The 22,923-nt window shown below is 45.4% G+C and overlaps 1 protein-coding gene and 1 long non-coding RNA gene across 12 annotated transcripts in view; one reads left to right on the top strand and one right to left on the bottom strand.

Moving 5' to 3' along the window:
- LOC144321175 (uncharacterized) overlaps positions 1 to 22,923 on the top strand; it is a 421,562-nt gene that overhangs the window by 62,223 nt on the left and 336,416 nt on the right. The window lies entirely within an intron of this gene.
- The window catches only part of PPP2R5C (protein phosphatase 2 regulatory subunit B'gamma), a 122,930-nt gene that overhangs the window by 49,765 nt on the left and 50,242 nt on the right, over positions 1 to 22,923 (bottom strand). The window lies entirely within an intron of this gene.

Raw genomic sequence — 22,923 nt, 5'->3', positions numbered from 1 at the left:
ATACGGTCAACACATGCCACAGAGGCTGCCTGGTGATCTTCATGATGACAGCAGTATCGAAACAGCGCAAATAATAAATAACACTCGCTTTACTTAGTGAGTGCTTGCCTGGGCCGGGGACCATACTAAAGACTTTCTCCATATTTACACATTTTTTTTTTTCTTTCATGTCATCTCACCATGACACAACAGAGATAAGAAACCGGTCTGGAGGGTCATCTCAGGGCGGGGAAGTGAAGGAGCTCTGTACAATCTCCCAGTGTTCTGGGAAGTCTGGAAAACTATCTGCCAGTGTGAGCCTGACAGCTTCCCTGGGGTGAAGATGAGCTCGGGGGTGACACGAATGAAAGGGATTTATTGATATACATACCGAAACGTGTCCAACATTGCAAAATGTCTCAGAAGATTTGCACAACTCAGTGAACCAGTATTTTCATAATGATCAATAATTCGTGTTTCGATATTCAAGGGCAAGCGAACCACTCAGAGGGCAAGTCAGTCTACTGGGTTTTAATGGAATAAAATGTATGGATGGATGGCTCATTATACGGTTGCAGACTCCACAGTGCAGATTCCTTCAAGAAGCTGCCCATTTAAGGTTTGGTATAATATCAGAGAAAATGCCTATTACTATCTGAAGAGATTATCTGTACACTTCAATAGGGCAACAGAGTGAATGCAGAAGCAGGCAGGACAATCCAGTGATCTCCTAGGAAGCCAAACATTAGAGAGATGTGCACAAATATAAAACAATGCCGCCCTCTCATTAATTTGTTTCCGTTTCATAAAACATGGCTCTTTTCTTAAAAAATGTTATTTTTAAGGCCTATTATTTTTAATTTTAGCATACGTGCTGCCAAAGTGAGCACATAGGTTTATTATTTTTAAATGAATTAATTAACATATGCTTTATTTTTTCTGCTTTGATTTGGGATCTGGTCCATATTGGTAGCTAAGGCAACATGAACAAAAGCTCTTTGGGGTCCCATGTAATTTTTAGGAGTGTGAAGGGGTCCTGAGCCCGAAGCTGAGACCTACTGCCCCGCGCCTGCCTGCACCCCAATGTGTGCCCCTAGGTCCTTGGGCTTTCCCGCCTTCAGTTACTCATGTCATCCCCTCTTCACACCGAGGGTCCTCCCAGCTCCTCCTTCCCCTTCCTGCCCCTACTGTCCCATGTCCACATCCTGTTCAGGGTCCTTCTATAAACGCTTTGCTTACTTCCTAGTTGGATGGGGTGCCGTGCTCTGAGCCAGGCGCTCAGCACCTACTATTGCTTTAAGCAGTGAGCTGTCCTGCAGAGTGTTTCTTGCTTCCCCACACATGTTCCTTGAGGGCTCAGGCCAGATGATGATGTTTTCTAGTTCTCCATACTCTCTAATGCCCAGAAATGGGCCTTGCAAACAGCAGGCCACGTAGACGCTACCATCTGAATTGGCCCATTTGGTGGGAAACTGTAGTTCCCACAGAAGCAGCACAGGGCAGGGGAGGGGATTAGGAGATGTCGCCCAAGGGAGACTTAGGAGACCACGGGAACCCAACTGGTGAACACTGGAGTGCTCAGTGACTGTTGCATCATTATTTTATTATATTATATTTTATTTTATTTTATTTTTATTTTTATTTTATTATTTTATTTTATATTTATTTTTGTTGTTGCATCATTTTAAATGAGTGACGATCATGACAGTGTTTGGGTCCGCCTTTTCCAAAGGTTTTCTTTTCTGAATTCCTCACTTGACTCCTATCCCCACTCCACGCCAGTTTTGCTCCCCCTCCATTTTGCTAGGATCACCTTAGTGATTCAGTTTGCCATCATGGCTTGTATGTTTGGACTCTATTTGGCATTCTCGTGTTCTTGACACCATAGAAAGCGAGAAAGCCTGGGTTTACCCCAAGGGACACCTGATGAGGACCCAGACACCGAGAGCTCAAACGGCTTGTCCAGGGCCACCATGCCATTAAGTGGCACAGCACAGATAGGACAGTGGGATGTACTCGAAAGCAAGGGCATAGCTCGGGTCACTGAGGTGCTGCCAAATCTCCCACATATTGAAAGCATTTGAGAGCATCATTTACTCCTTTAATACAGCATCACAACTGACACTCAGAATAAAGACAAAGTTGTCACCAAAATACTAAATCAAATCTATTCCGATTAAGAAGGAAGAACGGACTAAAATAGTTTCCAAGTCTTCTATCTAAAATTCTTCTAAAAGGCAATAAAGTTCCAATTTTCTGGAAATTATGTCGATTCTTCCAGGGTACCAGACAGCTACGGTGTTACTGTACTATTTTCATTTATAGTTTCTAAAACGTCTGTGATTAAAACCTCCTGAGTTCCAATTTTTAGAACCTCATTGGTTATTTTTACAATTTCACAGTTTAAAGGTTTTAAGAAAATTTTAAATTAGCATCGCTAACCTTGGAAGAAAAAAGAGGTGTGACAGATTTGAACCTGTATTCGACTCCACTCCTCTGATTATCCCTGTAACGTAAACCGAATGTTACAGAACCAACCAGGCCTGGCACTGCTGGTGCATTACACTTGGGCATTCGGTATTCAAGAATGCCAGGCTCTTAATAAACCACCACCCTGGATTTGACCCAGACCTTACAATTTCTTTCTTGCAGCAGAATAAAAAACAAAAATGGGCTTTGAATTTTTGCTCACCAGTGACCATGGTTTGCTTTATTGTAAACTGCACACAGACTAGTAACACGGACAAACCTGTTTCAGAACGCGTCAATGGAGTCTTGATCCCAGCATCCCTACAGGCAACAACTGCAGCCTGTTGGCGGTGCCAGGACCCCCAGTGACAGGGCCCTTTAGCTAGGAGCGGGGTAAGAAGTACACTTGCCCATGACAAGCCCAACACCAGGCCGAAACTGCTAAGAGGAAGAGGGAAATAAAATTGATGATCACAGTTCTGGCTGGAGAACATTCTTTTTTTTTTTTTTTTTTTTTTTTTTTTTTTTTTTTTTTTGAGAACATTCTTTTATTATTTCTTAGGAGTTGTTACACTCTGCACGGATAATACCACAAACACTCTGGGTCTGTATTAATCTTTCAGCCCCTGCCGCTCACCCCAAGCGGCCTCGTGACTCAGTTATTGTGAACTGGAGACACTTCCCAACTGTTTCCAGGTACATCCTCAATGATACCTAGGAGCAAAATGTAGGGACGCACTCATGGCAAACCTGTAGGGCGAGAGGGGAAGGAGGACACTAACCCATCGGGAAACAGCATAAACAAGGTGGAGAGAAGCCTGTGTCATTCTTTTCAATACGTATTTATTAAAAGGAAGCCAGTAATTTGTAACTGACAGGGCTGCTCAATGAAGGTTACCATCGGGGGAGGGGGGGATTTTTAGCTTCATGAATGTTCCTGGTCCCCAAAGTGAGGAAGGGCAGCATGCCTACACCCACAGCACCAGAGCAGCCATAGGGAACCGGCTTGTTCCTCTGATCCCTGACCTCCAAGGCCGGGATGAACTCCCAGGGGCACCCAGGGTGGTAACAGCAGAGCTTCTAGGTACCTAAACTTTCTTCTTCTGCAAAGAATAAAATGTAAGCTGTACCAACATGTAATCTATGGTCTGACACGTAGTGGAGGTGCGTGCTTGAGACCGCCCTGCAGCCGGCATGTGCGGTGGCATCTGGAGACCACTGCAAACCTTCACAAGTGAGTCCTAAGGGGCTAATCGTTTCACAGCCGGCTTCCCAGGTGTGCCTCAATCACTCAAAGGGCAGGGCCCTGACACGACATACTTTAGGAACTGAATTACGGTATGGTATGGTAAGGCTGAGCTACTGAACTGTAGCTATATGGGAGGAGGCATCATGTGAACTGTCCGTGGACAGAAAAGTGATGAAAATAAAAAAGCCAACCAAGCCCACTTGCACCTGACAAGTCTTGGTGGTGAAAAGAAACAGGACAAGATACAATAGAGAACCAACTTTTAGCATGAGAGCATGAAAGACAGCAGAACCAGGCCTCCGTGGTATACAGGTGATGGCTTTTTCCAAATAATCTTGACCCCAACACGTAAAGGACGGAATAGCCAAAACCATCAGCTCAGAGAACATCACATCAAGAGATGCTCCCCCCAAAGGCACACACTCCTGAGCTGTGAACTGCTTCGTGGTTGCTCACAGAATATTTGCTAAGCAGCTGACGCGGCTTGATTTCTAAGGAGAGTGACCACCGTGCAACCACAGCATCTCTGTGAGCCCTCAAGGGCATGGCACACGGGTTCCACGAGGGTCCGTGAAAATCCGTAAGTCGTGAGCCCACAGTCAGGAGATAGTTCACACACAATGGAGACAAACAAGCAATTCTCTCCAGAAGGAAAGAGCCAAACCTCAGCTATGGTGTCATCCTGTCTCTCCCATACATCTAATCTCAGTCCCAGGTGAGTGGGAATAAAGTTGGATTCCATTACTGACAATAGGGAGTAGATTTGGGAATCTTCATTAATATGTGCTGAATTCCACTTAGCTCTAGTTCTTATACGAGGAAGTGCGGCAGATGGCAAGTTTCTTCCACTAGAAAACAAAAGTTCAGCAATACTATTTTGTTTGCGAAAAAGGAATTTTATGTGCCATTTTGGAAATGACCCTTCTTTCCACTGCTGCCTGCGTCCCTTCTGTCCTGGATGAAGGGTCTGTGGGCACAGATCGCTCTGCTGTTGCACGGTCGCCCCCCCAGGTCCCATACCAGCCTTAGCTCCCAGAGCTTTCAGACTGTATCTGTTGGACTAACTCCTTTCACCTTGTTCTGTTCCATGCCCTGACTATTCACGGCCCTTTAAATTCCCTTTATCAATCTGGGAAGAATGGAAGTCTCTGTAACACTGAGTCTTCTGATTCACGGATGTGGACTATTTCTCCCTAAACTCAAGTTTTCCTTAAATGCCTTTCAATAAAGTTTTATCACTTTCTCTTGAAATGTGTTACATATTTTTTAGATTTATTCTTAGGTATTTGTTATGTTCTGATGCCACTGTCAACGGTTATCTTTAAAAAGATTTAATTTTCTAACTGCTGCTGCGATGCACTAAAAAAAAAAAAAAAAGATTTGAGGGATTACTTTTGTATCTAGCTACCCTTTGTTTAACTCTTGTTAATTCTAATACTGTTATCCGCAAATCTTTTCTGTGAATACCATTCTTTCATCTGCAAAGACCAATGGTGTTCTTTTTCCTGCCTGAGCAATGTGCCAGGATGTGGCGGGAGCAGCTCCCTCAGCCTCTCCCAGCTCAGAGGGAAGCTCTTGCCAGATCCCACTGGGCCAGATGGATACACTGGACTCTGTAGATAACGTTCACCAGATGAAGAAACTGATACATTCAGTGCTGTCTCAACCCCTAGTCCACCAGAGACTTCTATGCAACGGGGTAAGTGGATTCTAAAATGCAGAGGAAATATAAGGGGTCAACACGAAACTAGGCCCAGAACAACAGGGTGGGACAACTTTTTCCAGAAACAAGTAAGTAGACTTACTGTAAAGCTTTATTAATGAAAACAGCCAAGCCACAGAGAACAGGGACCAGAAACAGGCATGAGCATACGTGGATTCTCAGTTGACGACAGAACTGTATTCCAGAACAGCAAAGAAAAGTCAGTCTTTAAACATAACACACTGGGACAACTAGGTACCCAGGGACAGAAAGGAAGAGGGGAGGGAGGAAGAAAGAAGTTGGATCCCACTACATATAAAAATGAAAATTAAGCTATTGGTGGGTTATAACTTTTTTTTTAAATTTCTTTTTATTGGAGTCCAATTTGCCAACATATAGCATAACACCCAGTGCTCATCCCATCAAGTGCCTCCGCCCTCAGTGCCCGTCACCCAGTCACCCCCACCCCCTGCCCACCTCCCTTTCCACCACCCCTTGTTCGTTTCCCAGAGTTAGGAGTCTCTCATGTTCTGTCTCCCTCTGATATTTCCCACTCATTTTCTCTCCTTTCTGGTGGGTTATGACTTAAATTTGAAAGACCAAACTCAAAAAAAAAAAAAAAAAAGCCAAAACTAATGCTTTTAGAAAACAATATGGAAGACAATCTTATGTCAAGAAAGAAGTGGAGAGGACTTTTTTTCTTTTGAGTATAGTTGACCCACAATGTGACATCAGTTTCAGGTATATGACAGTAATTCAACAACCCTATACTCTACATTATGCTCCGCTCACAAGTGTAGCTATCATCTGTCACCAGACAACACTATCCAATACTATTGACTATATTCCCTGTGCTCTTTGGTTCCCACAGCAGATTCATTCCATAACTGGGAGCCTGTATCTTCCATTTCCCTTCACTCATTTTTAAGAAAGATTTATTTTGCAGGTGGGGGTGATGGGGAAGCAAGTGTGAGCAGGGGGAGGGGCAGAGAGGGGGAGAGAATCCCAAGCCGACTCCGCACAGAGAACAGAGCAGAACAGAGCGGGGCTTGATCCCACACCCCTGAGCTCAAATTGAGTTGGACGCTTAACTGAGCCACCCAGGCGCCCCATCCCCTTCCCTCATTTTGTCCATCCTCCCCTCCCTATTCCCTCCGGCAACCATCAGTTTGTTCTATTTACAGGCTTCAGTTTGCTTTTTGTTTGTTTTGAGATTCCATGTATGAGTGAGATCATAGGGTATTTGTCTTTCTCTGACTTACTTCACTTAGCAATATGCCCTCCTGCTCCATCTATGTTGTTGCAAATGGCAAGATCACATCCTTTTTTATGTCTGAGTAACATTTCGATATATATATATATATATACACACACACACACACACCTATATATATATCCCACATCTTCTTAATCCTTTCATCAATGGATACTTAGGTTCCTTCCACATCTTGTAAATAATGCTGTAGTAAATACAGAAGTGCATATATGGTTTTGAATTACTGTTTTCATTTTTGGGGGTAACTACTCACTAGTGGGATACTGGATCTTACGGTATTTCTTTTTTTTTTTTTTTTAGGAACCTCCATACTGTTTTTCACAGTGGCTACACCAATGTACATCCCGCCAACAGTGTAGGAGGGTTCCTTTTTCTCTACATTTGCCAACACTTATTTCTTGTGTTTTTGATACTAGCCATTCTGACAGGTGTAAGATGATATCGCATTGTGGTTTTGATTTGCATTTTCCCTGATGATGACTAATGTTCGGCATCTTTTCATGTGTCTGTTGGCCATCTGTATGTCTTTGAAAAAATGTCTATTCAGGTCTTCTCCCCATTTTGTAAACCAATTATTTGTATTTTTTTTGATGTTGAGTTGTATAAGCTCTTTACATATTTTGTATATTAGCCCCTTATAGGGTATATAATTTGGAAATATCTTCTTCCATTCAGTAGGTTGCCTTTTTGTTTTGTTGACTGTCTCCTTTGCTGTGCAAAGGGTTTTTATTTTGATGAAGTCCCTATAGTTTATTTTTGCTTTTGTTTCCCTTGCTTTAGGAGACCTATCTAGAAAAACGATGTTACGGCCAATAAAGAAATTACTACCTGTTCTCTTCTAGCGATTTTATGGCCTCACATTTAAGTCTTTAATCCATTTGCATTTTATTTTTGTGTTTTTCCATGTAGCTGTTCAACTTTCCCAGCACATTTATTGAAGAGACTGTCTTTTCCCCACGTATACTCCTACCTCATCACAGACTGACCATATAAACATGGGTTTATTTCTGGGCCCCCCATTCTGTTCTATTGATCTATGTGTCTATGTTGTCTATATTGTTTTGATTACTACACCTTTGTACTAGAACTTGAAATCTGGAATTGTGATACCTCTAGCTTTGTTCTTCTTTCTCAAGATTGCTTTAGCTATTTGGGATCTCTTGTGGTGTCATACAGATTTTAGTATTATTTGTTCTAGCTCTGTGAAAAATGCTGTTGGTATTTTGATAGGGATTGCACTGAATCTGTAGATTGCTTTGAGCAGTATAGACATTTTAACGATATTAATACTTCCAATCTAATGAGCATGGCATATCTTTCCATTTATTTGGTCATCTCCAATTTCTTTCATCAATGTCTTATAGTTTTCAGAATATAGGTCTTTCACTTCCTTGGTGAAGTTTATTCCTAGGTAGTTTATACTTTTTGGTGCATTTTAAAAAAATTTTTTATTTATTTATGATAGTCACACAGGGAGAGAGAGAGAGAGAGAGAGAGAGAGAGAGAGAGGCAGAGACACAGGCAGAGGGAGAAGCAGGCTCCATGCACCGGGAGCCCGACATGGGATTTGATCCCAGGTCTCCAGGATCGTGCCCTGGGCCAAAGGCAGGCGCCAAACCGCTGCGCCACCCAGGGATCCCCTTTGGTGCATTTTTGAATGGAATTTTTCTTAATTTCTCTGCTACTTCACTATCAGTGTATAGAAATGCAACTAATTTCTGGGTATTAGTTTTGTATCCCGTAACTTTACTGAATTCATTGATTACTTCTAGTAGTTTTTTTTTTTTTTTTGGTGAGGTCTTTATTACATATAGTATCACGTCATCAGCTAACAACATTTCATTTCTAGATGCCTCTTATTTCTTTTTGTCTGATTGCTGTGGCTAGGACTTCCAGCACTATGTTGAATAAAAGCAGCAACACTGGATATATATGTCTTTTAGAGGAAAAGCTCTCAGTTTTTCACCATGGAGTATGATGTTAATCTGTGGAGTTTTTACATATGGCTATAAGGTATTATGTTAAGGTATGTTCCCTTTAAATCCACTCTGTTGAGTTTTTATCATGATTGGATGCTGAATTTTGTCACAGGTTTTTTTCTGCATCTATTGAGATGATCCTAGGATTTTTATCCTTCCCGTTGTTGACGTGGTGCATCACACTGATTCAGAAATGTTGAGCCATGACTGCATCCCTGGAATAAATCCCACTTGATCATGGTAATGATCATTTTAATGTGTTGTTGTGTGCAGCTTGCTAATATCTTGCCAAAGACTTTTTTTTTCTTTTTTTTTTTTTTCTTGCCAAAGTTTTTTTTGCATCTATGTTCCTCAAGGACACTGGCCTATAGTTTTCTTATTTTGTGGTGTCCTTGTCTGGTTTTGGTATCAGGGTACTGATGACCTAGTAGAATGTATTTCTACTCTCCTTCCTCTTCTCTGTTTTTGAAATAATTTGAGGAGAACAGACATTAATTCTTTATATCTTTGGAAGAATTCACTTGTGAATCCATCTGGTCCTGGATTTTTTATTTTTTGGTAGTTTTTTTTTTTTGGGGGGGGGTTGGAATTAGTGATTCACTTTCATTACTAGTGATTGTTCAGATTTTCTATTTCTTTTATATCCAGCTTTGTAAGATGGGCTGTTCCTAGGAATTTATTCATTTCTTCTAGGCTAGCTAATTTGTTGGCATACAATTTTTTTTTTTTTTGTAGTAGTAGTCTCTTATCTTTTGTGTTTCTGTGGTGTTGGTTGCTATTTCTCTTTCATTTCTCATTTTATTTGGTTTTGAGAACTTCTTAACACACAAACATAATAATCATTAAAAGACTGGTAAATTGAATATATAAGATCAGATATTTTTCCTCCTCATGATGTCACCCAAAATGATAGAGTAGAGAACTATTTAAATACATAAAACCAGTAGACTCTTGCTCTGTGAGCCAGGAACTGCATTCCTGGGCACAACCTATGAATCTCACGCACACGCAGCACAACACAGGTAAAGAGAATGCTCACATCAGCACTAACAGCAGAAACTGCCAACAACCTGAACATGCATCAGCAGTGCATGTTCTAGAACATTCTGAAACTACAGAGATGAATGAGCCCTAAACAATATGAATGAATCTTACCAAACACTGTTGAATGAAGAAGTGAAGATAAAAGGATTTATTCAGTATGATTTCATTTTTATAAAGTACAGAAACAGGCTTCCCTCAACCTATTCAAGACCCACAGGGGCTGTGGGGGCACCCGGTATGAGTGGTGGTTATGTATTTGCTTTATAATTATTCATTACACTTTGTTTTAAGTGCTCTGTGTATGAGTTGTATTTCAAACTAAAAAGGCTACAAAGTACATGTAGCAAAAACACAAAAACACAACAACCCTCAAAGGCACATAAGAACACAGAGAGTCTCCTTCCTCTATCCCCATCCTTTGCCTCCACCTCCCCTCCCAAAGGCAGCCACTGTTCCCAGGGTGGGAGTCTAATACATCTAAGTCTCTTCCACGATGGCTTTAGATGAACCAACACTGACAAATTCTAAATGAACCTCGATCTACTTGGGACTAGAATACAAACATACCCACCACAAAACCCTAACACATTCTCTATTGTACATAGTGCTTACATTGGAGAACTTAAGCTCCGGATATCTATTTCTTAATTGAAAACATTTCCCAATCAAAATGAAGTTTCTAGGGCAGCCCCAGTGGCCCAGCAGTTTAGCGTCGCCTTCAGTCTGGGGTGTGATCCTGGAGTCCCGGGATCGAGTCCCACGTCGGGCTCCCTGCATGGAGCCTGCTTCTCCCTCTGTGTCTCTGCCTCTCACTCTCTCTCTCTCTCTCTCTCTGTCACGAATAAATAAATAAAATCTTAAAAAAAAACAAAAACAAAAACAAAAATGAAGTTCTAAGTGACCTCTATTTTTTTTTATTTATATGAAGCTCCTTCCTCTCCTTCTCTCTTCAAGGTCAGCAATTATGATCCCAAATGTATAACAGTAAAATGGTAGATATGAGTTGTTTATCAGATCGAAAACATTTGATAGGAAGCAATCAGGGCATAGAAACTAATGTCTCAGGATAGGCCCCAACCCTGACTATGTAGTCTGTAGCGTAAGGAATTCATCGCAAAATTCACCCAATTCATACATGCCAGGCACTGTACTAGGCTCTGACAACACAAAGGTAAATTAAAACACAGTACTTGGGGATCCTGGGTGGCTCAGCGGTTAAGCGTCTGCCTTTAGCTCAGGGCGTGATCCCGGTTTGGGGATCAAGTCCCATATCAGGCTCCCTGTGAGGAGCCTGCTTCTCCCTCTGCCTATGTATCTGCTTCTCTCTGTGTCTCTCATGAATAAATAAACATAACAAAACAAAACAAAAAACCACAATACTTGATCTAAAAGAAAAAAGGACTAAACCACATGAGAAGGGCCATGAACAGAGATTTGCGAGGGGCTACAGGGACCCAGGGGAATGGACGTCAGGGATACAGGTTCAGGAAAGGTGTCCCTGGGGAGTTTGGCCTTAGGAGCGGAGCAGGAGCCAAGTCAGTTCTGCTGTGAAGGGCCTGGGGCCACATTCAGTGGGGGAGGACTGTATCTCTAGGTCCCTACCTCTCAAATCAGAGGGCCCTGAAGTTACGGGACAAATTAAACAGGAAAACCAACTTTCCTGAAAAAGACGAAACTTTAAATGAGCAGAACGCTGTTTACATTTTACAAACCCCCAATTAATCAGAGGAGGGGCTCTGTCTTGTTCACCTCGTTATCCTCAGGATCTGAAACTGGGCCAGCACATATGTGACCCTCACATATTTGTGGAAGTAACAAAGCAACACTTGGGTACTGTAACTGGGAAGGACCATAATTCAAAACACATTAACATTAACACCGAATGTATCAGAACAGAATGCAAAGTCTCCATAAACTCTCAAGATAACATCCAGACCTTCAAAGATACCGCCTGTGTGGGCATCTGGGCACTCGGGACTGTCAGAGGTACCCTGACATGACTGTGAGCACAGATCTGAATCACAGACACACACAGCCTGATTTGGGAATAAGAACATTCTCTTCACAAGTGACAGAGGGACTGAAAGGAAGGTGCTAGAAGCAAGAAGACCCGCGTCACGAGAAGGGCTGAGTACAGCCTAGACCCAATCTGTGTCTTGTGAGGCAACCAGGACACCCAGCTCTGGTTCCCCAGGGTGCTGGCCTGACAGGGACCATTTCTGGGAGCAGTTTATCGCTTACCCCAGAAAATCCAAACTTCCACAACCTGAAAGCACGATAAACACAACTGGGTGAAATGTTCACTTTCATGGAGACTCACTTCAAACCCCTGACCCTTAGTCCCTGCATAATTTCAGAACTGAGTTAATCCTCTCAATCTGTACCTAACTCGATTATTTACAAAATCATAATAAAGCTTTCCCAATGTCAAAATGCCAAGTTTCACCATGTACCCTTCCTAACGCGTCCATTTCCCATATCAATGCCCCCAAATCAAGTTGTGTCTTTCACTTCATGGTTCTTCCTTTCTTTCTTGGTAATCCTTAAAACACGCCTAACCTACAATCAATCAGTAGGGTCTCAGACTGGATGCGACATGGCACCTTAGCTTCACCACATGCCCTGTGCGCGTGGCCAGGCTTCTCAGTGGGTGTTACTTCATTCAAGAACGGCGCAGGGGCACCTGCCCATGTTCTGTCCGTACCACCTGACGCAAAGGAGCTGAAGTCACCACTGGCAACTGGAAGTAGGACTTGAAAAACCACGTCTCGGAGCTAAGAGCATGCATGCATGTGTGTGGGAATGCTGAGTGCTAGCTGCCTGCACCTGTCCTGTGTTTGTGGTATTCCAGGAGGATCACCCGGGAGGCACGGAGCATTCTTCCCTGTTGTGAGTATGCTGAGACCATCCTTTCCCACTCCCTGTGGCTGGGATGTCAGGACTCACACAAAATGGGAGCTCTGCCTGCCAAACTACTTTGAATGTAGATTTGGTAACGTAAGACTGGCTGGCAGCTTCTACAGTTACGCTTTTGCCTTAAACATGTTTTATTAAGAGGCAATCCATGGCTCAAAGTCCATTATGAATGTTCCCTTTCAGATCCCGGTTCTGCAGTTTTTTTCAGCTTTATTGCACACATTCACCAAGTTTAGATTCCTCCTTCCTTCCCGAGGGAACAGATCTGCTGACCCCAGGCCCAAGTCTGGGGTGGCAGTCTGCTCGGGACAGCAGGTGTGGTGTAAATCCCACAGCCCAGTGTTTCCCCACAAACCTGACAGCGCTCCTCCTCAGACATCTGAGATCCTCTCCCCCCTTTTGGTTTTTCTACATTTGCAAGACAGAGAAAGGGTTCCCCCACCGGCCTCCGGCCCACCACCCTGTCTCATGAAATTATAGCACAACTTAATAAGGCAGATATTTTCGTTTCAAAAGGCCGTGGCTGGAGCCAGGGTGTAGTCCATTCATGCCCTCAGCCTCCAGAACCAGCAGCCTCCACCAGGGAGTGGGTGGGGGAGGCGGCAGGGTGAGAGCACAGCCCAAAGCAGTAGGTCAGGAGGAGATAAGACAGGGACCAGGAGAGACTGGTTTCTTCAGGAAAGCTCTTCATGGAGGCACGTGAATTCTTTTTTTTTTTTTTAAAGATTTATTTATTTATGATAGACAGAGAGAGAGAGAGAGAGAGAGAGGCAGAGACACAGGAGGAGGGAGAAGCAGGCACCCTGCAGGGAGCCTGACGTGGGACTCGATCCCGGGACCCCAGGATCACACCCTGGGCCAAAGGCAGGCGCCAAACCGCTGAGCCACCCAGGGATCCCCAAGGCACATGAATTCTTCAGTGAAGGAAATCGCAAGGGAGAAACAAACTGACTTCTTGTGTAGACTTCACCGGAAGAACACGGTGAATTCACAGCATCATTCTAAGCTTCGGGTTCCTGAAGCTATAAAACCGCTTGGGGACACACGTGCGTAGTCAGGAATGTGTCCCCACCTCCTACTAATACACATGAGGAATTCAAGAGACATTAGTTGAATCTGAAACCTTGTTTTTTGTTTTGTTTTTAAAAGGGAAAGATGACGACAAGTCAAACTCCCAGGGATAAAGATATAAATCCAAAACTGTGATTTGTTGACACAAGGCCGTATTTCCTGCTTAAGAATTTAGTTCTAAAGTGCCTTGTGGGGAATGAGGTTAGACAGCTACCATTAGTACAAATTAGTGAATGTTCAACACCTCTGGTTATGTCACTTTATCTTCCACTTAGACTAGCATTTCTGATGAAATATTGTACAATATTACTGCATCTGGCGACCAACAGCTCCAGCAACACAGGAGCTCATTTATCGAAAGCACAGGGGCAGGCAGCATTTCAGAAAAAGTCACTGCTTTTATTACATCTGACATATAAGAGATTGCCAAAGGAAGATTCCAGAACCCTTAATATGTTTACTGGCAGAACAGGGTAGAGCTGTGAGAAGGATATACTGAGAACGCGTACGTATTTTTTTCAGCTTTGATTTTATATTCTCTACTTCTTTTCTCAGCGTCTCAGAAAAGAGTGGTTCTTTCTGGACATGAGCAGTCTTAGGATGAATTCTGGGCTCATTGCATGTGATGTCTGGCCCAGAGTTGCAGCAGGGACAGTCAATGAAGGCCACGCTCAGTAAGTCTTCAGGGCCCGTGCGCTGGGACCTGCAGAGAACGAGCCTTCGGGTCACAGAGACCTGGGAAACCATGTAGTCGGGGACCATGTGCATGTGCATTTCCAAACTCCAGGGAGGTGACACAGATAAAAAGAGGGGCCAGGCCCCTCAAGTCTCCCTCCTGGGAGCTGCTAATCTCTCTCTGCACACACCCACCGCCCCACCCCTGCAGAATTAGTACGTGCTAATTAGTGTTAACATTTTTCTGTTCTGGGTTCCAGTCTTCATCTCACTGGGCCATCAACTAATGCTTGCCTAAAGGCCAACAGTATTAGGGCCACCAGCCAGCAAAGGTGGATGACAGCTCTTCCTGTCCCCAAGGGACAGTGGCACCCTGACGGCAGGGGAGTGGCCGACGCCCTCCTGGGGACCAGACAGGTCTGTCCTGGGGGCTTTCTGACTGGCTCCGGCACAGAACTTGGCCTCATCACTGTCATCAGGTGGCTGTTTGGGGAGGAACGCAGAGGCAAAGAGAGGACACAGCCTCCCGCACCTCCACCATACTCCGTAACAGGCGCTCCAGAGATGGACCACGTAAGCTTATGATGCAGGTGAGACCAAACCCCAGGTGCTCTTAACCTGGGATTTGCACACTTCTGTGCAGGGCAAGCCAGAGGCCAGGCTGGAGGGGATATCCAGTGTGGGGGGCCAGAGAGCATTCTGGGCGTAAATAGAAACCTTCTACGCTGCTTACACCTGTCATGTTACTGTCGCAAGTAATACACAAATTATAAAGTGAAGGATTTAAATTCAGAGAGTAGAGACAGACAGAAGAACCGGAAGGCTGCAGGGGTGAGAAGGCAGGCCTGTGCACCTGCACCCACCAGGCATGATGGGCTGCGGACCCGGCCCCAGATCTGTGACACTGGAGGGCGAGCTGGCTGACGCGCAGTACCACACGCCTGCCCACGCCCGCACCTCCTCAGACGTGGGCTCCTCGATGGCGAGGTGGCAGGGGTAATTAGTGGTGACACACAGCTCCACAACACAGCCCTCTCCCTCATCCCTGGCATGAGGGATGCTGCGGCTGGGCCAGCGAGTCTAGGTGGGTCTTTGGATGAACCACACACAGCCAGAGGCCAAAAGCCAGGCTCCTGGCTCTCCTGTTTCTCCAAGAAACCCTCCAGCGGTGGCTCACCAACCACACAAGCCCACCATGAGGCAAGGTAACCCACCAGGAGTGCTTCACACCCTCGTTCTCCTTTTATCTCTTAAGTTTATTTTTTTAGTAATCTCTACACCCAACATGGAGCTAAGCTCACCACCCTGAGATCAAAAGTCACATGCTCTTCTGACTGAGCTGGCCAGGCGCCCCCACTCTCCTTTTTTCAGGGGAGGCAAGTGTGCACTGAGACAGTTGGCTGTGGATGGCACACACTGCCTGCTGCTTTATAAAAGGGCCTTGATTACATCACGCTCCCCAAATCACACACTATCTAAATACACTGAGTGCATTATCCAAAGAGTCAACCAGAAGGCTCATTTCCCCCTCGGAGAAGAACATGCCACCTAAATATCTGATGTTTTTATTACTAGTTCAAACAGGAAACACTCTAGTGTCGGGTATGTGTTGAAGACATTTAGCGGATCTTCGTCTACATATCTGATCCCATATTGCATGGGAAACTGAGATGCTGCTTCTAATCACGTGTGCATACTTCTATCCACAGAGCAAAATCTGTTGGGTAAAATGTGCTTGGCTCTTCTTGGGCCTGGGAAGAAGAACTCTCTGTGACAAGAAGAACCACATATAAGAAGTTCCAACACTGGAGCTCCAACCTCGCTTTTTTTTTTTTTTTTTAAGATTTTATTTATTTATTCTAAGACACGCACACAGAGAGACAGAGACACAGGCAGAGGGAGAAGCAGGCTCCATGCAGGGAGCCCGATGTGGGACTCGATCCCAGGACCCTGGGATCTCGACTTGAGCCAAAGGCAGACGGTCAACCACTGAACCACCCAGGGGCTCCAACCTTGCTGTCTTTAAGGCAGGACAGGCGGTGCATGTTCCTCCGCACCTGAGCAGGCGGGGCTGCAGCCTACCAGTAACACCTGCAGGACTTCAAGTGATGCCCCCAGTCAGCCCCAGAGGGTCCCTGACTGGCAGGCACTTCCCTTCCTTGTCTCCCTGGGGAAGGAGGGAGACTTTACTCTCAACCACTCTTTCTAACTGCAAGATTTTATCACAAAGAGAACACCACGTGGGTGCAGCCACCCTGGGAAATGCTTGTCTGGACACCCGGAGTAAGCACAGACCTGGACGGGGAGCAACCCTGAGGCAAGCTGGGGCCGTGGATAGACTTGGTGATCCGAGTGGGAGCTATTTGGGCAAACCTTCTCACCTAGTCCTTTAAAGCTGTTGTTCCTGTTCTAAGTACTTCCAAGGATTTATTCTTTATGGTCCCAGTTTTAGATCAGAACAGCTTATGCTCAGAGCACTTTGAGGTTGTCACCAGGTACAGCTGCCCCTCGCTTCTAACACTGAGTTCTTCATTTGGCAGAAAGCGAGTGGGAATCCCAGGTTGGGAGTCCCAGTTCCACCTGTTACTACCTTTGTGGCTTTAGGGCAAAATACATGATCTCTCCGGGCCTCTGTTTCCTCAGCTGGAAACTGGGGATAACTGTGCCCCACAATGCACTGGACTGTTGTGAATGATCACATGTCATGTACCCAGAGCGATGCCCGAAACAGAGCGTGTCCTCAATCAGTTACTGGTTTTTGTTTTTGCTAATCAGATGTGGTTAGCTTCTATCACTCAATCTTGTTTATGCTCTTATCCTGAAAAAAAAAAAAAGTCTGTTACGGAAGCAACGTTTCTCATCCTCTCCAAGCATTTCCAAGCAGGCCACTAATGCACTGCACTCAGCAGCTAAATCTGTACCTAACAAAAGGCGGAATCTCAATCTGATGGTGTCTGGCTGTGCATAATTCAATTACGCGGGTGTCCTGGCAAACCGAGCACAGTGATGGTGCTTTGCCGTTCTGGTTCTTAGGACAGTGCAGCCCAAGAGTAGCTACTTAAATGTTCTCTGCAAGAGGCTGAATGAACCTCAAATCTAATTACTACACATGTGCCTGCCAGGTCATGGAGGAGCCAAGCTCTTGGACGAGCTCAGGGACGTCTTAGTACTATCAATTTGTGGCAGAATTAGATTTGAATGGAGAAATATCCTTTGAGTTTCATAGATTTATCAAGGATTATGGTGGAACTAGTGTTTTGGGCGATGGGTGCTGGAAGCTCACATGGGTAAGAAGATAAAAAAGTGGAAGGTGGCAAGCCTAGGGCAGTGGGAGGGCACTGCTCTGAGACCGCTGTGACACCTGCTTGATATTTCTGGGCCTCAGTTTCCATATCTGAACAATGAAGTTCTTTCTGGCTCTCCGAGACTGTGAAAGAACACTCCTCTCAAAGACTAGAGTGCCAGCAGCACTTCCTACAGATGGGAAAAGGTGAAATATGACATGGTCTCAAGACACAAATGGGGTCTACACAGAATAGCATGATTTTATTTTTCAGGAGAGTGAAAACCATGAGGAGGAACATATAAAAAACCAAGGGCTTGAACCTATATGTGAGATCATTTTCTCTGCATACAGTTGACCACTGGTCTTTAAATGAAATTTGAACTTAGTATTCAATTGCCAACATCTGATGTAATACATGTTTTTAAAGGATTTTGTTTTCAGAAGAGTGATACATGCTCACCATAAAAAAAAAAAAAAAAAAAAAAAAAAAAAAATCCCCAGACATAAGAAAGGAAAATTCAGAGCTAAGCACTGTTGGCATTTTGATGTCTACCCAGGGGTCTCCTGCGTGCACAGATGCGCTGCATCACATCAATGTACCACTAGGACCAGGCTTCATACACTCCTCTCTTTTTTACTGTGTTCAACCTTATGTCAAGAATGCCCTGTAGATCAATAAATAGAACAAGAACACATTGATTTAGTTTTGCTCCCTTCTAAGATTTAACTAAAAAGGTGAATTTTGTGAAGGATTGCTAAGCTGGAGGAGGGAGGCTGGCCCGACACCTGGGAGGACAGCCGTGTGGCCGTGGGATGGCGGAGAAGCAAGCTGGCACACACTGGCAAAGCCCCCAAGGCCTCGGTGAGGATGGCCACAAGCACCACCAAGTAGGGGCGCGGACGGGCCCGGCACAGGAAGGCCGGTGGAAAGGTACCTCGCCGTCCTCCACAGACCCTTCTGCTGGACTGCCAAACGCTGGCTCCTGTCCCATGAGGGACTCTGCTTCTGGGAACGGGGGAGTAGGTAACAGCCGACCTCCCACTGGAGCAGCAAGAAAAGCTTGAGACAACAAATACGTATACAAAGAATCTGATTAAAGGACAACTGTAAGCAGTTAAAGTAGTGAGAAGTTATAGGACCAAGACGCAAAGATGACAAGAACCCAAAGGGATGGATGGCCCTGCACCTGGGGTCTGTCCTCCCCCCGTGAAGGTGGGAAAGGAGCCCCCCCGCCCTGACAATAAATACACATGTGCAAGACCTGACAGAGCAGATGTGCAGATGTGGGGAAAGTGGGCAACACTGATAAAGGAAAGTAATTAATTCAAACAGGCTCCACACCGGGTGTGGAGCCCAACGCGGGGCTTGAACTCATGGCCCTGACATCAAGACCTGAGCTGAGACCAAGAGTGGGATGCTCAAGCGACTGAGCACCCCAGGCGTCCTGATAAAGCAAATTCTTTACACCGTCCTTCACTCTGCTATACATTCGGGATTATTTCAGAAAGTTTCAATGAACAAACCAGCAGCTGAGAAAGGAAGTTGAGTCTCACTGGATGCCACCCTCGGGCGTACGGAGACGCGCCTGCGTCCTCCCATGGAGCAGGTCCTGCTGTCGACTCTGGTCTCTCTCCTCTTTGTCACCAGGCTAGCCCCAGCAATCCCTGTCACCCTCCTGTCCCTGCACGCCGTGGCTACGCCTCCAAAACCTGCTCCTCGGTGGCCTCTTCCTCTTTAGTGTCTTGGTTCATTCACTCTGTATTTAGTGCGATTTTTACTGCATTATGGTGACAGCCTACGGTTTCTACTTATTTCAATTTTTTTGGAGACCGCAGAGGTTTTCCCTGGGAACTAAAATTTTTTTTTTCTTTTTTTTTCCTGGGAACTAAATGTTAAACGCACAACCTTGTGACCACCTGTCTCCGGAAGCCTCTCCTGGCTCATGGTTACCGCGTGTCGTCACCACCTGACCCTGGACGGGCCATGTGGTCTGGCCGTGTCTCCCACCACCACCCGCCTTATCTATTCTGTCTTAGAGTCCCACCAGCTCTTAAGGTTACGTCATCTAGAACACATATGTCCCTGGTGGTTCTGCTATCTGGGGACCCCGTGGCTGGCTTGGCGAAGCAGTTCTGTCTCAGTGATGCTTTTTTGCCTTGAATTGAGCTTCACCTGCTATTAATGACATGCTTCCTACTTTTCTTTTGGGTCTAGCATATCCCTTATCTTCTTTTTAATAATACCCTATTAAATTTTATCCATCTCATATTAGGATTTAAAGCCAAAGTTAGATGAACCGTGTTTGTTATATACAGGAACATACATACGTATATATAAATTGTGTATATAAAATATATAATATTGTAACATACATGATATATATAATAATGCAAACAATGCATATATAAAGGTAAATGTAACTTTTAAAATTATGGAAATACATGGGGATCCTCGGGTGGCTCAGCAATTTAGCGCCTGCCTTTGGCCCAGGGCGCGATCCTGGAGTCCCGAGATCGAGTCCCACGTCGGGCTTCCTGCATGAGCCTGCTTCTCCCTCTGCTTGTGTCTCTGTCTCTCTCTGTGTCTCTCATGCATAGATAAATAAAATCTTTAAAAAAAAAAACAAAAAAAAATTATGGAAATGATCTTAAATTTTGGTCACCTAGAAAAATGTGTGCAATACCTCAGCTAGATATTTAGCATTGAGATATAGTTAAATAAATTTATTCAGATTAAAAAGCATTTTGGAAAAAAAAAAAAAACTATCTTCGGTACTTGAGATAAAAATTTCCAAAATAACAAAATGACCCATTTGCAATAACAACTGACCAATGTCACAAACACTAGCTACGAGGGTGTGCGTGACCTAGGTGCTCTGATGCTGGTCTCATGGCCGGCAGGTCTGGAGCGCAGGAAAGATAAGGGCAGGGGAGCCCCCGCCCACTGCCACGGTTGGGCTTGCATGCCTGTGCTCTCTGCAGCAGCTGCATGGCAGGGGACTCCCAGCCCGCAGCTCTCTGCCCACAGTTCAGGCAACACCCTGTGGGCTCTGCAGCCTCAAACGCATAGAGCATGTCAGTTGCTTTTTTGCTGGAAGTCTCAGCTTCTTATTTTTGCTCTAGGATTGAAGAATCTCCTTAAACATGTTGAGAATCTAATCTCCCCACTGTATCTTGTCTTACTTTCTATATTATTTTCACTTTTGATCGTTTTAAGGAACACGGACAGCTCACCACTCCTGAGTACTTACTATGTGCTAGGTATCCCTCTAACTCCTCCAAGCCCTCGGATGCTCGTAGCACCACACCAAGGGGCTGCTATTCTTCCTGCGACATGAACAAGAGGTCAAAGGGACAGGCTGGTGTCTGAGCCAGGGCAGTGTGGTTTCAGAGTCTCTCGACGGCCTCCGGGAAACAAGCAGCTCCCTGGCGAGGGGACAGTTCTGGCCTCCACACTGGCACTGTCTAGCTGGCCAGCAGCCCTTCCAAACCTCCCAGGGTGGTCGCCTGCACGCTGCTTACCCCGTCCAGGGAGCAGCATGGCCTCATAGCCCCTGCTCCAGATAAAGCCTGTGTCTGTGGCCCCAGGAGACTTCAGAAACCTTAAAAAAATATCCTAAGGACTTAGAGCTCCTCGATGAAAAAAAAGATCTGTGAATTAAAATCACTGGTGCCTAGTACACGTAACTCTGACGTGGGCCAAATTCCCCATGAGCCGGTAGCATGGAGGAGAAGGTGGGATGGTTAAAGGAACCCTTTACACAAACTTAAATGGGATTTTGCCTTAGCTCCAAGTCTGACTTGGTAACATTACTACCCACCCAAATCCAAATCCTCAATTCTTCCTTCCCTTGAATACTCAGCAGACTGCAAAATGTGCCCCAAGCTGGACGCCAGGGTGAAGTTCGGACGGTTCAGGTCCGTGGTGTAATTCACCTACAAGCTCTCGGCCCATGTCCAGACCCCGGGCTCTTCCCCAGCCCCGCTGTCCCCCGGCCCCCTTGGCCATGAACATGGTCACCTGCTGCATCTTCCAGACAGTCTTCCTTGGAAGGCCTAGGCCAAGGGACTGTGCTCTCTGTGCTGGAAGGTACGGTCTTCCCAGGCTACCAGCCAGGCTGGAGTCAAAAGACAGGGGCTGCATTTTTTTCCTTACTGTGCATGTGCTTTGAATGCACGCCTAAAAGTAAAATGTTTCTCCAGGAATCTGGCAAGAAAGGAAAGCAAAACAGAAGATCTTGCCAGACCTACCCGTTCTCTGAGGCTTTCTTTGTCATGTGCTCACAGGCAAGCTGAAGTTAAGAAAGTGAATCTCCAAGATTTCAGGACTTTTTCTCAGAGCTTTTTGGCAGCTGTCTTGGGAGAGGAAAGGGTGGTAGCAGTCAATTATAGGGCTAATTTCTGGTTTGCCCAGTGTGTAATGCAGATTCACTCCTCTAACCCCATCCAGATTGCCGATGAGAACACGGTGGTATCTTAACGCACAAATTCTTTGTACAAATGCCCCCAAGCAACCTGACCGCCCTCGAGCATTAAGCTCGCATTATGGGACCCCACAATTTTACAAGGCTCACAGCTAGGACTGGCAGCGGGCCTCTGAGGTTTCACCTACGAGACGCCGAGTCTGGGAAGAGAGTTCTCCCCTGGAACAGTCGCCTGAGCTGGACAGGAAAACACCTCCTCAGACTCTGTCAGTTACGGGTGGGCCCTGGGGTGTCAGCAGCGACTCTCAGGTGCCCAAGCCAAGGGCCACTTACTGTCGTGATCTTTCCACACCTCCTGTTTTGGGGGGAAGACTGTTTCTCATCTTGACCGAAAAGACCACTTGGTCCTGAAACGGGCCTCAGTAGCTCCAGGGCCAGGTGCACAGGCCGCTGCTGCTCGGGCTCTCAGGGGACCCTTCACATGTGCTGCAAGCACCCGGCCGGGCCACAGTTGGGCAACCAGAGGAAGAGGCCATCCTCAATCTTTGGATTCAGCGAGGACGGGAAGTCAAAACCAAAAGCACTCCCGGTCATACTGGAGTGAAATTCAAAACAAAACCGTATTTATAGTACTTTGATGTTTTAGACAGCGTATTTACAAACATCACGCTGTCCGATTCTTAGAACCATCTCACGAGAAAATTCTATGTTGGAACAGTTAACAGACTTGACAGTTAACAGAGATGGAACTCCAACTCCGGTCCTTTTACTTGCTCTCACTGTGTGCTTTCTAGAAGAAACCGAATGCACGTAAGGGACATAAGGGAGGGCTCTCTGGGGCTAGATGATCGGA

Source organism: Canis aureus, chromosome 9 (assembly GCF_053574225.1).
Source record: "Canis aureus isolate CA01 chromosome 9, VMU_Caureus_v.1.0, whole genome shotgun sequence".
Taxonomy (NCBI): Eukaryota; Metazoa; Chordata; class Mammalia; order Carnivora; family Canidae; genus Canis; species Canis aureus.
This window is presented reverse-complemented; position numbering and strand designations above follow the sequence as displayed.